This window comes from Nicotiana attenuata, unplaced genomic scaffold (assembly GCF_001879085.1).
Source record: "Nicotiana attenuata strain UT unplaced genomic scaffold, NIATTr2, whole genome shotgun sequence".
Taxonomy (NCBI): domain Eukaryota; kingdom Viridiplantae; phylum Streptophyta; class Magnoliopsida; order Solanales; family Solanaceae; genus Nicotiana; species Nicotiana attenuata.
In genome coordinates this window covers 153,921-167,970 of record NW_017670282.1, presented here as the reverse complement: position 1 = coordinate 167,970, position 14,050 = coordinate 153,921, and positions in this window count along the sequence as shown.

The following is a 14,050-nucleotide window of genomic DNA, read 5'->3' as shown; positions in this document are numbered from 1 at the left end:
TTGTTGAAAATGGAGGGACAATCTCGACCTCCGAGGATACAGGGGCTTTGCCCGTCTCTTCCCTTGGGGCATCCTCGCCACAGGACGAGGTTTCCAATTCGGAAGGCTTGACGACCTCGACCGGCTTCTTGGTCCGAGTCACCAGCGCCGACTCTTCATCATCATTTTCTTCTCCATCCGGGAGTCATGGGCCGAGTTTGCCCCCGTTTGAGCAAACCTTTTCCGCAGCCTTCGAGCTGAGGTTTTCTTGTCTTAAGGGTCTTCGGGTTTCGAGACCCTTTTTCTTTTGTTGTCCTTCTCGGACTTTGGATTTAAAGGTTTGGTTTTTTCCCCGGGCAGGGCCGGCCTCATCTCGGATGCATCGCCAAGGCCTGCACAGGCATAGTGTGAGTAAGTAAGAACGCCGCCAATCTATGGCAAGTGTTGAAACTGCTGAAAGGAACTTACCATGGTTCTTAGCCTCCCACCGGCCCCTCGATAATTCATGCCATTTGAAACATAGAAGCAGAATACGAATAGGTATAGGGAATACAAACTCCACTTACGGTTAAAATTCCTTCTCTCTAGGAACGATATTTTGTCCTCGGGAATGAAGTCCGAAGTTCTTACTCTAACAAACCGGCTCATCCAACCCCGATATTTGGGTTCGTCAGTGCTGGCGAAGAAGGATTTCGTTGTTCGACGTTGTAGCTTGATGAGCCCTCGGAATAACTGGGGCCGATACAGTCGAATCAGGTGGCTGAGGGTGAAGTCCAAACCCTTGGCCTTTTCAGAAAAATACCGCAGCATGATCATGATACGCCAGAAGGAAGGGTGAATCTGACCGAGGGTGACTTCGTACGTTTTGCAGAAGTCGATCACTACCGGATCGAGGGGACCCAGTGTGAAGGGGTAAGTGTAAACACTTAAAAACCCCTCCTTGTGGGTAGTAATGCTCTCATCGGGGCTCGGGATTTGAACCTTAACCTCGTCTCCCCAGCAACATTCCTCCTTTACTTCCTTGGTGAGCTGCTTCATTATCAAGCTAATGTATCAGGATACGTGCTTTCATCGGCCTTCGACATCGAGAGGATTCTCGATACCAAAGTCTTTCTTGATAATGCAATTACCGGGGGTGATTTCCTCTAGTGTTGGCGGCACCACCGATTTGGCCGGCCGGGAGGCAGAGTAAGATGATGATTTATCCTTTTTAGGGACTGTCTTGGAAGTTTTGGCCATGGTTATAAGCTAAGTAATACGGGTGCACGGGAATGTGTTGTTTCAGGCAAGAGCTTGGCAATTCCGGCACTTAAAGAGGCGGAGGAAATGGGTGATTGGAGAAAGAGATGAAGATGGCAAAGGAAAGAATAAAGAGTAAAGTTCTTTACTTGGAGGAATCGCCTCATATTTATAGACGGGCAATGACGGTTCGGCGACATTAGTGGCCGACCAATACTGGCATGTATTCAACGTTTTTGGGGAAGCAGACCAACGGGACATTTCGGTCATTTTGAATGCTTGCATCACAGGGGTGATGTCATCATAAGGACTTCGGGAATCCAAATCGTTTCATATCATTCCATTCTAAGAAACACGGGGACTATCTGTATACGGTCAATCAAGGAGCCCAATTTCGAAGTCTTAAATTGGGCTATAAGTCCGAGTCCGGGCGACTCGAAGTGGAGGTTGGACCCGGCTGGAGGACACACACCTCGAGGAAGCAGATGGAAGTCCTGGCACGACCTACATTGAGGCCAGCACAATCTCGAAGACACTCAAGAAAGAGCGGGAATTTCTCAAGGACACGTGGATCAGGGCATAACTTATAGGATAAGATTTGTACGAAATAGTACAAGTCCGTACTAGGTCGTTATACAGTTGTACCAATAGAATTTTTTAATCATAATTGGAAATATACCATATTAGGGTTTTCCCCTCCTATATAAAGGGGACCCCAATCATTTGTAAAGACATCTCATACACTGCAATAGAACATTCCACTCTGCTTTTCTTGTTTAACGTCCTCAACAATTATTCTTTAACTTTATTGTCTTTACTTTATTGTTCATACTTTATCGTTCTTAGCTAACCTCGAGGCCCTTAGGATAATCAAGCTCGAGGCCCCTATTGCTCCAACAACACTAATTTGGTTCATCAATTCTTCTTACTTAAGCTTAATATTACTCGTATAATCACTAGTATTAGAATATATCACATATCTTTAAAACCATAAATTATCTTTAATTGTTACTCACATTTTTCGAGGTAAACATTTTGGTGAGCAAATTTACTTATAGCTTGTTTGGCCAAGCGGCATAAATCAACTTATTAGAAGTGATTTTCTCAAAAGCATTGTTGGTGAGAAGCAGTTTGTGTTTGGCTAATTAATTTGAAAAGCACTTCTAAGCAACAATTAGTGTTTGACCAAGCTTTAAAAAATTGTTGCTAACTTGTTTTTCTCTAAAAACTGCTTTTCAAAAAGTATTTTTTGAGAGAAGTTATATTTTTCTGCTTCTCCAAAAACTGCTTCTGTTTAAAAGCACTTTTTTCTAAAAGCTTGGCCAAACACTTCAACTTTAAAAAAAAATACTTTTTTGAAGAAAAAAATTACTTTTAGCTTTGGAGAAGCTTGGCCAAATAGCTATTAGATTGTAGCAGATTATTTCTGTATTACTCTATTAGGGGCAGCTTAATACATTCGGAGACCTAAAGCCAAACACTATTTAGATGCCTTAAGTTTTTTTTATATTTAAGAATTATATATATTTTTATGTAAAATCTATTTTCTAACTTGTTGAGATGTAAAGTGGTCAATAACTTTTTACAATCAATTTCTTCTAATAATTCTTTATCAATTGACAATACAATCAATCTATTTCATCCTTTTTTGAAACATTATTTTAAAGAGCTCCATGTTGAGGTTGTATTAACGTTTCAATCCCTTTTTCTCTTTTTAAAATTGTGTAAATAAGTAATCTCATTGATAGTTTTTATTTGACAAATTTAAATTCTAAATTAATATATAATATAAAAACAATATATATATTACAAAAATAACAAATGTTAAATTAAAAGAAAAAAATAATAGAAATTAAAAACAATAAAGCAGGATTCTAGAAGTTGAATTACTTGATATTTGTGACGACCCGGCCCGTCGTCTCATGTGTTACTGCCCCGTTTTCCCCGTTTATTGCTTCTTCATGTTCCATTATCGGCATTTGGTGAGTTAGAGTCGGATTGGTTTGATTTTGGTAGAAAATGAGACATTTAGTCTCTTTAAGGAGGGCTTATATTGGAAAAGTCAATCGGATGTTGACTAATGAGTTAGAGGGCTCGGATGTGATTTTTGGTGATTCGGTTAGCTTCGGGGGATGATTTGTGACTTAGGAGTGTGATCGGAAGTGATTTTGGAGGTCCGGTGTAGATTAGTCTTGAATTGGCGAAGCTAGTATTTTGGCGAATTCCGGTTGGTAGGTGAGATTTTGATTCGGGGCTCGGAATGGAATTCCGAGAGTTGCAGCAGCTTCGTTAGGTGAATTTGGATATGTGTGAAAAATTTCAGGTCATTCGGAGGTGTTGGTCAGGTTTTTGATCAAATGCGTATTTCGAAAGTTTTGAAGAAACTTAGGCCTGAATCCGATGTGATTTAATGGTTTTAGCATTGTTTGATGCGTTTTGAAGATTGGAACAAGTTTGAATAATGTTTTAAGATGTGTTGGTACCTTTGGTTGGGGCCCCCGGGGCCCCGGGGTGATTTCGGGTGGTCAATCGGACCATTTTTGGACTTGATATGTTGCAGGTTTTCAGCTGTAGGATTGCAGAAGATTTACCCATCGCGTTCGCGTGGGTAGGGTCGCGAACGCGTAGAGGAGAATTTGGAGGTCTGGAAATTGGTCTTCGCGTTCGCGTCTCCTTAGTCGCGTTCGCGTAGTATTGAAAGGCGAAGCTTCGCATTCGCGATTCGTGTCACGCGTTCGCATAGAGGAAATCTGAAGGGCCAAGAATTTGGCCTACGCGTTCGCGTCTATGGGCTCGCGATCGCGTTGATATAAGACCCAGGCCTTCGCGTTCGCGAAGGGCATTTTTGGCAGCCTTAATAATTGGTCATCGCGAATGCGTGGGTTGTGGCCGCGTTCGCGTAGAGTAAAACACCTGGGCAGAAAGGATTTTATTTGAATATTTCATCCGCGAGTGTATTCATTTTTCCTGCATTGTTAACCACCTTGAGAGCTTTTTGGGAGTAATTGAAGAGGGTTTCGACAGGGATTGATTGGAGGTGAGTCTCGTGACCTAGAAACGTCATTTTATTGGAGAATAAACCTTTAATTCTTGGAAATTTGGGTAAAAATTGGAAGAACTAGGGCTTGGTTTTTGAAATGAAAATTTGGGATTTGAAAGGGCATTTGAACTCCGGTTTTGGTAAATTTAATATGTATGGACTCGTGGCGAGACGAGGAATCCGATGATGTGAATTTTATAATTTTTCGAGAAGTGGGCCCGGGGCTCTGGTTTTGCCAACTTCGTGATTTTTGGTGTTTTTCGAGTCTTTTCGATTGGGTTATATTCCCTTAGCCTATTGTAATGTATTCCTTGTGGTTTTGATCAGATTTGACGCGCGAGGAGGTCAATTCGAGAGGAAAAGGCATAACGAGCTAGATTTTGGGCCGGCTGGAGGTGAGTAATGGGTGTAATGATGTACTGAGGGTTTGAGACCCCAGAATTTCACATCGTACCGCTATATTGAGGCGAGGCACGTGCTCTATGACGAGTGCGGGGCTGTTGGTTATTGGGGATTGTGACTTGGTCCGTCCCGGTGATGTTTTACTATGTTTTTCTACTAGAACTTGTTGGAAATCATCGTTACTTGGATTTGACTGTTGTATTTGGGCTTCGTGCCGGTTATTTGGATCCTTCAAGGATTGATTTCACTGATTTACATACTTTGCACATTGTTTAACCTCATTCCAAGGTTTTAAGTACTATTTTTGCAAACTCAGCCCCTTTTTCTAAACTTGAAAATTCAAATGATATTTTAAATGATATTTTGGGCTATGGATTACTGATTTAAAAGTGCCCGAGGGGCTTATTGTGATTTCTGGATTTATGGATGGCTCGGGCTGCACGCCGTAGCAGTACTATATGATATTGAGGCCGAGGGCCTGGTTGGTGCCACGAGATGGCTTATTTGCGCTTGGGCTGTAGGAGCCCCTCCGGAGTCTGTACACACCCCCAGTGAGCGCCGTTGACGTAAAATATATGGTTGGCTCGGACTGCACGCCGCAGTGGGTACCTGAGTGTACCGGTATTTGCATTGCATTGCATCATTGCATCATTCCTTACCTGTTACCTGTCATGGTTCTTTTTGTACTATTACTTTATTGACTTGCCGGTCTTACTGTTAAATGTTTGGTACTGCCCGTTATAGTTGCCTGTGTTTTTCAGTGATTTCTTATCTTCAGTTATTATTATGCTTATTACTCACTGAGTCGAAGTACTCACTTTACTCCCTGCACCTTGTGTGCAGATTTAGGTGCATCACAGTCTGAGGGAGGACCTGTCTAGCTGAGCAGCATTTCACCGGGAGCATCGAGGTAGCTGCATGGCGTTCGCAGCCTTGATCCTTCCCTCCTATCCCTATCTTTCATTATTCTGTTTCTTAGACAGTCTTGTTATTGGATGACACTCTGTATTAGAGGCTCATGATCGTGACACCGGATCCTATTTTGGGTTATGTTCCAGTATTTTTTGTTGGTTTTCAGTATACTACTCCGTACTTACAGTAGTTTGATAAGATGGTTTAGTAATTTAGTATCTGTGTTCGAATTCCTGAATTATCATAAGTTGAGATTTGTTGTTAAATGGTCGGGCTTGCTTAACAATGTGTTGGGCGCCATCACGACCGGGGTTTGGGTCGTGACAAGTTGGTATCAGAGCTAAAGCCTCCTGGAGACCAGGAATCACAATGGGCACTGCCGGTGCCTGAACAGGTGCTGCTGGAGCATCTACAGCTGGAGGCTGGTCCTGAACCGGGGCAGCTGGTGGATCTACAGGTGTTGCCCTCGCTGGTCTGCCTCGACCACGACCACGACCGCGTCCACGACCTCTGGTGGGTGGTACTGGTGGTTGTCCGCCACGTCCGGTAGCACGGGTTCTCGCCATCTGCGAGAGAATAGAATACAAAAGTTTAGTTCTGGGATCAACAAAGTCGCACGACAAGAATTTCAAGAATATGAAGTTTTCCTAAAGGTTCTGCAGCCTCTCGAGGATAAATACAGACGTCTCCGTACCGATCCGCGAGACTCTACTAAAGCGGCTCATGATTCGCGAGACCAAGTAAGCTAGGCTCTGATACCAACTTGTCACGACCGGGGTTTGGGTCGTGACAATATTAAAATATAATTTCATTGTTCTAATGCTTAAAAACTTGAGAAAGACTGAAAAAGTATGTGTACTTTAATCTATTTAATATTCTTTATGTTATTTTTTGAGAGAATAGACAATAGACTGGAGAAAAAAAAGGTATATTGATGACAAAGTATAAATTATTAAATGATCATTATTCAATCATTTTTTACATAAAGATCTTATATTTTTTTTAGTTTAAAACATTCATTGCTTTTTCAATAGATTAAATATAAAATTCTCTAGTAAAACATGAGGCTTCACTAATTTGGGGGCCTAAGGCCATTGCCTTAGTGACTTTGGCCTTCACACGGCCCTGTACTCTATATAAACGCATGCTATGTTATTCGATCGATTAATCTAATGGGATAATATAATAGCTTTAATGGTTCTTTAAATTTGTCACGACCCAAGTTCTCCCTCCGTGAATCGTCGTGACGGCACCTAATCTCTACAACTAGGTAAGCCTACCATTTGCGGAAATAAAACGAAAAAATAAAAGCTAACAACTAACATGTAAATTTAAATAAGAAGTTAAGAAGTGTCACGACCCTGGTTCGCCCTCCGTGAACCATCGTGACGACACCTAGTCTCTAGGACTAGGTAAGCCTAAGTTGTGGAAAGAAACCAAATTTGCGGAAGTAAATCAATTTAAAACGGAATAAAGAAATAAACAACGCTTAAATGTGCCGCTCGGCATACACAATATTTGACTCTCAAATCCAACACATAAATCCAAGACCCGAAAACCCATGAAATCACAAGCTAAGAATACTACATAGTGCTCTAACTCCAGAATGTCTAAAACAAAGTAAATACAGGAGGACTGTAACTACAAGAGAGAATGGAGAGAGACTCTTCGATTTGTGGACGCGACAGATATACCTCGAAGTCTCCGAAAGATCGCTTCGCCTCAAGGATGGTAAGTCTGAGTAGAGATACCTGGATCTGCACATGAAAAACATGTGCAGGAAGGGCATGAGAACACCACATCGGTACTCAGTAAGTGCCAAGCCTAACCTCGGTCGGGTAGTGACGAGGAAGGTCAGGGCCCTACTGAGATTATATATAATATAAAGTTCAACAGTGTAGAACAGAGCAGTATAAATGAGTACAACAGGACACATGATATAAAGGATAACGACAACAGAAACAGAAACAAGTAATCACGGTAAACAAATACAGCTCAACGCAGAGGTAACAGCCGGGAGATCTCCCAGGATACCGTCTTGTAGTCCCCAAATAATAATATCCAGTGGATCTCCCAGGTGCAGTCCCGTAGTCCAACTCATAAATGCGTGGGGATCTACCGGAATACCACATCGGTAGTCCCAAATATAAATACTCAATACTGGGGGAATCTACCGGGTGCAATCTCGTAGTCCTAATGTAAAAGTGCAGGGGTATCTCCCGGAATACAATTCCGTAGTCCCAATGTAAACATACAGGGGGATCTCCCGGGATACCGTCCCGTAGTCCCAAAGTAAATGCACAGCAGCAACAAGAAGAATACTCAATTCAATCGAATTTCACACCAAGGTAAAGCAGGTATCTCTAACCTAGCATGCTGCACATAATTCAAATAGGGCAGTATAACAAATAAGCAGTTAAAATAATTAGACATGCTTCCCTAAGCTAACAACATGCTTAACTTGCAAGTAGTGTAAACGGAGAGGAAAATACAATTCTAAGTACTTAATGGAAACCGGATTTTTTTCAACTATTAGCACAAGTACGCACTCGTCACCTTACGTACAAGGCATTTCAATTAACAAATATACCAAATCCTAAGGGGGAGGTCCCCCACACAAGGTTAGGCAAGCCACTTACCTCGAACCAGCTCAAAATCAACCCGAAACCACGTCTTTGCCACGAGTACTCGACTCCAAATGACCCAAATCTATTCAATTCAATTGCATATTGTAAATAACACTTCAATTAACTGATTCTACAATTAAATTCTTAGCTAATACGCGAAATTAGGTAAAATGATCAAAATGCCACTAGGGCCCACATCTCGGAATCGGGTAAAATTTATATTTTCAGAATCCTCACACTCTCACGAGTTCAGTCATACCAAAAGTACCAAAATCGGACCTCAATTGGTCCCTCAAATCATCACTCAAAGGCCTCTAATTAGTCAAGCCCTAACCCATGAATTACCACTGATTTTCCTTAATTTTTCATGCTTAGTATGATAAAAATCACTATAATAACGAGTTTAGGGACCAAAGACCTTACCCCAATGGACTCCTCTGAAAATCCCTCTTGAAAAATACCTACCAGCTAACAGAGCATAACAGTAGCTCCATAGGGCATAATAATACGCATAACATGATACATATACATGAACACTTGTCTCTTATGGATACGTGAATTCTAAACTAACGTGGATATATGAGTATTGAACTGGTACAAATAATCGAGTGCTGAACTGACGTGAATATCTGATCACTGAACTCACATCAATATCTGAGTATTAAGCTGGCATGAATATCTGAGTACTGGACTGACATGAGTATCTGGGTACAGAACTGACTTGAATGTTCTAACATGAGATCTGAATACTGGAAACGCAAATGCCGTGACATGAGATTTGAATACAAGAAACTTGAATATTATAACATGAAACGTGAAATACTTGTGTACAACCGCTAATTATGGTGGAAATTCTAACTCATAAGCTACTTACCCGATCCTTCATAGGATCCTATATGGGCCGATGTATCTGGGATTGAGCTTTCCTTTCTTCCCAAATCTTATAACACCTTTCACAGGCGAAACTTTTAGAAACACCCAATCATCAACTTGAAACTCTAGGTCTCTATGTTGCATGTTTGAATAGGACTTTTGGCAACTCTGAGCTGTCTTTAAATGCTCTCGAATCAACTTGGCTTTCTCCATAGACTGATTGACCAAATCTGGTCCCAACAACTCCGCTTCGCCAACTTCGAACCAACTAATTGGCAATCTACACCTTTGCCCCTAAAAATCATGCTTTCAAAATGTGCGAGATAATCCTATTATAAGGTCCATATTTACCATCTCCACTAAAGGATGTGTGTGTTCTGAGATAAACACTTGGTTTTCTGCTACTTGACTTTCACTTGCTGACAATTCAGACGCTTGGCCACAAAGTATGCAACCTTCTTTTTCATGTCGTTCCACCAATAAGTATCCTTAAGATCATGGCACGTCTTTGGGAAACCTAGGTGGATAGAATACCTAGAATTATGGGCGTCTAACATCTTCCTCCCTCGCTAAGTCCATCTATGGTTGGGGCACACAATCTATCCCGGTACCTCAAAGTACCATCATCTCCCCCTTGTTCAAAAACCATCGTCTTATGCATGTGAATCCCCTCTTTCAGCTACAACAAGTAGGGATCATCAAACTGTTTCTCCTTCACTTCGGCTACTAAGGAGGAACAAGTTCTGTTCTAGACAATAACTCCACTATCTTTGGTGTCCGAAAATCGAACTCCTACCTTGGCTAACCAGTGAACTTCTTTCAACATAGTTCTCTTGTTTACCTCATTCATGAGCTATACTTCCCACTTTATTATCTTCTTAAGCATTTCCTGAAAACACTTATAGTATTATTGTGAACTAAGTCTTTGACCTGTACTCCAAATTTTAGAGCCTCGTGCAATGGCACTACCTCCATAACACATAAATAGGCATGGTTTTATAGCTTTTCTGTGATCACTTTATCATCAACAACTAAGCTCGGTGATCAGTCTAATCACGTTGTGTTTCTTACACCTGCTAGACATATTCCTTGTGGTAATTATACAATTTTCCCTCATTATCGAACTGATTTCTTTCTCATACCCCATGCTAATTATTCGGGTTTCAAATCAATAACTGGACTTACTGAAATTTTTACATAACCCCTTAGACCAAAGGTCTTATACTTGCGGATCCTTCTCTTTTTGTTTGGATCTATATAACTTTCTTTATTTTCTGCGATTCTTTGCTTTCTACGTCAATGATGACTCATCTTCCAACTTACTTCTGAGCTAGGAAAAACTAAATTATTCACATAACGGAAAGCTAATGTATCACAACTATCATACATCATCTAAATAATTTAACTCTGCTCACACTGTCAGTCTTGAAGAAATCACATTTCGACAATTCCTAAAGGCTATCCTTCTATAGCTTGCTCTCTCACCGCTAGCTGATTTTTTTCCCACTGTCACTGTACTTCGGGTTTATCTTAAACTCTTTGGGTTCTAACACATGTTCGATATTTCAAATTGTCATCCACTCACTAGAGTTAACCTGGCTAAGTGAATCAAATCTTACCTCTACTAGCTCTGCTGAAATTGCTAATTCACTGTATTTACTCAAAACTTATTTACCACCTGCTAGCATCATGTTTTCTTCTCCTGCTTTGAATAACTAAAGTGTAGCATAAGGTTTATCCTAACTTCCCTCATCATCTGCCCATATTCTTTTGCCGTACACTATCATTCTTTTTGAACTATGTACATGGATCACACTTAGGGAAATTTCATTTGTCTTAAATAAAATTGGAATATCTAATCCCAAACTTTCTATACACTTCAAAATCACTTCAGACTATAAACCTCCGGCCTAAACACATAGTCACATCATGTGAAGAGGAATTGTCATATCTTTTATCTCACAATAATAGCCACTTCGTATACAAATTCACTAACATGGTACTTTCTAGTTCTGTTTTGAATAAATATAAACACCTTAAAATAATTCCCTAAAATTCTATGTCGCATGCTCTTGGTTCTCATTTCGTACATCATATTATTCTTAGCTATATTTCGCTTAGGCTCTTTTCTGTCCAAAACTATAGTGATCAGTTCTATGCTCGCTGCGGTTGAATTCTTAACCTGTTACATCGTGGGGTCTGACATACAGATTCACTGCCATACACATCTGATAAATCACTTCATGCACCATCCGACGAGTCTTGGTCTTAATTCAGACCTAAAACATGTGACAATTTCGCTATAATCATTGTTCTTACATTTTCTTTTAGCACTCGTAGGCATCACCGTATACTCCCAAGTCAGCAGACGTTGGATACACTGGAAATTGGAGATCTGGTAACTGAATAACAAATAACTGGCATACTGAATAAACATAAATCTGCTAACTGAAGGATTGTATAACTTAGGGCTGCTTATCGGGCGGATTGGGCGGTCATTTACTCTTAACGGTTTGGTTTATTGGTTATTGGCTTTTAAATATATTAATCCGCTAGCCACCCGATAAGATATCGGGCGGATTGGTATCGCTTTAGCTCTTGTCGGACGGTTATCGTCCTAATTCAATCGAAACAAAATAAAATTTAGTCTCTGTATGTTTAAATAGGTGGTCGACGTACTAAGAGGGATGAAGCAGAAGAGACATCGTGATGGGTAAATCATCTGTCTATAATCTTATTTATATTTATGCACATTGGCCTTAGTCCACGTAAAAGATTTCCAATTGGCCGTTGTTAAAACAAATATTCGTCATGCTTTGAATTCTAGGATGCCTTATAACCCAGGCAAAGATGATGAAGCAGTGGTGCAATTGGTGTTGTTATCTTGTTTCAGACAGCAAATTCTATCTTTTGTCACAGTTAGATGACTCCTTTTATTTGGCTTTCTTTTATTCTAATTCACATTGATAGAGTACTGGAGGAAGAAGGGTTTTTGATTATTTAATATACATATGGATAAAAATAAATTTTATATGTATATATATATTCTTAACGGGTTAACGGATTATCCGTTAAGAAAATTGAACAATCCGCCCCCAAACCGATAAGTCGTTAATAAAAAAATTTCAATCCGTTCCCCGTCCGTTAAACTGTTAACCCGATACCAATAAGCCATTAAGCTTCAATTTCGGTTCGGTTTTCGGTTTCGGTTCGATTTTGAACTGATAACCATAAAACATAATGACTGATTTTGTACTTTCTGAAAAGGTTATGCTCTCATATGTACTACTATCCATTGCATCCCACTTTCAACATCCTCTCAAATCTCATTTGTCACCAACATGTACTCCATAGTAATACCACAATAAGCAAATCGCCCTTTCTAGAACCTTAGACTTTTATTTACTATCGCTTGGGCATTCGAAACGTATGGAATTCGATAGTAAGAGAAGATTACCTATTGCTCTAAGTTTTATGGCACGATCTAGAGTAGAAAGAAATGAGACAATCCTGGATATCTTGGTAGTTAACCATTTATATGAGTGACCGGCACACACATATAAAGGAAACTCCACTGGACATGGCTTCATAGACTCCCTAGGACTCTTGAACCTAGTGCTTTGATACCAAGCTTTATCACGCCCCGAACCTAGGCCTGGACGTAACACGACACTCGGTGCCTGACTACATGTGACTGAGCGAACCAACTGGCTGGCTGAATCAACATGTGATATCATAATATACTAAATGCGGAAGATAAACTAACACATGCTGATATACTGAAAGTCTGAATGATAAAAATCAAAGCGCGAAAATACTAATACAATTTTGAAACATATTTGTAGCCAACATAGCTTAATATGAAAAGCTTGTGACTTTGTCTAGCTGTTACTCTAGTCTATGAAGCCTCTATTGAGTAGTGAAAACACCGACTATCTGTAAATACTGAAAGACTGTAAGGTAATGATAATGCCCCGAAAGAACCGGGGATCACCAAATAGCTGGTACGAGAATCCTAGCGCTCTGAATCATCAACCTCTAAATCAGTACCTGCATCGTGAGATGCAGGCCCCGGGCAAAAAGGGACATCAGTACATTTGAATTGCACTGGTATGTAAAGCAACTGAAGAAAGAATTACAAATGTTGAAACTGAAATCAAGCTGATAACTGTGAATTGATAATTGATAACTGAAATGATAACTATTGAAACTGAAACTGAAATGACAATTGATAACTGATAATTGAACAGATAACTGATAATTGAAATGATAGCTGATAACTGAACTGAACAAAGGAAGTAAGGATATGAATACTCCCTCTTCTGAATGATGAACAACCTGTTTATCTGAATAAGCTACGACCTCAGGCCCAAATATATGTATAAATAATGTAAGGCCCCGTAAAATTTTTACTCAAAAACCCGAAATCTCATAGTGCCAAGTTAGGAATATGTGTTAGAAATTTAACCTTCTGGATTGATCTGTGCATTAAAAAGTTAAGGAAAAATATTTTTCAGAAAGGCGCGTTTCTGCGGTCCATTATGCGGTCGCATAATAGCTATACGGACCGCATAGTTGCCGCAGAGTGAGGCAGGATGTTGGTTAGTTTTGAGGTCAAGTATGCGGCCAAGTATGCGATCGCATAATCAATATGCGGCCCGCATAGCCATCACATAACCTCTTTGGAATTTTTGCGAGGGGCAGTTCTGCGGTGCATTATGCGACCGCAGAACAGGTATGCAGACCGCATTCTTGCCACATACTCGAGCAGAATGTTCAAGTTTTGAGGGCCATTTTGCGGGCCGCATATCAGTTATGCGATCGCATATGCGACCGCAGATTGGGTCGGGGCTCCTATTTTTTATCTTTTAAAACCCGACCCCATCCCATTAAAAACACCCCATTAGACCCCTTTTATGCTATTTTACTGCATTTAGAGTGAGAGAAGGAGTTCTAGAGGGAGAAACAAATTCTCACC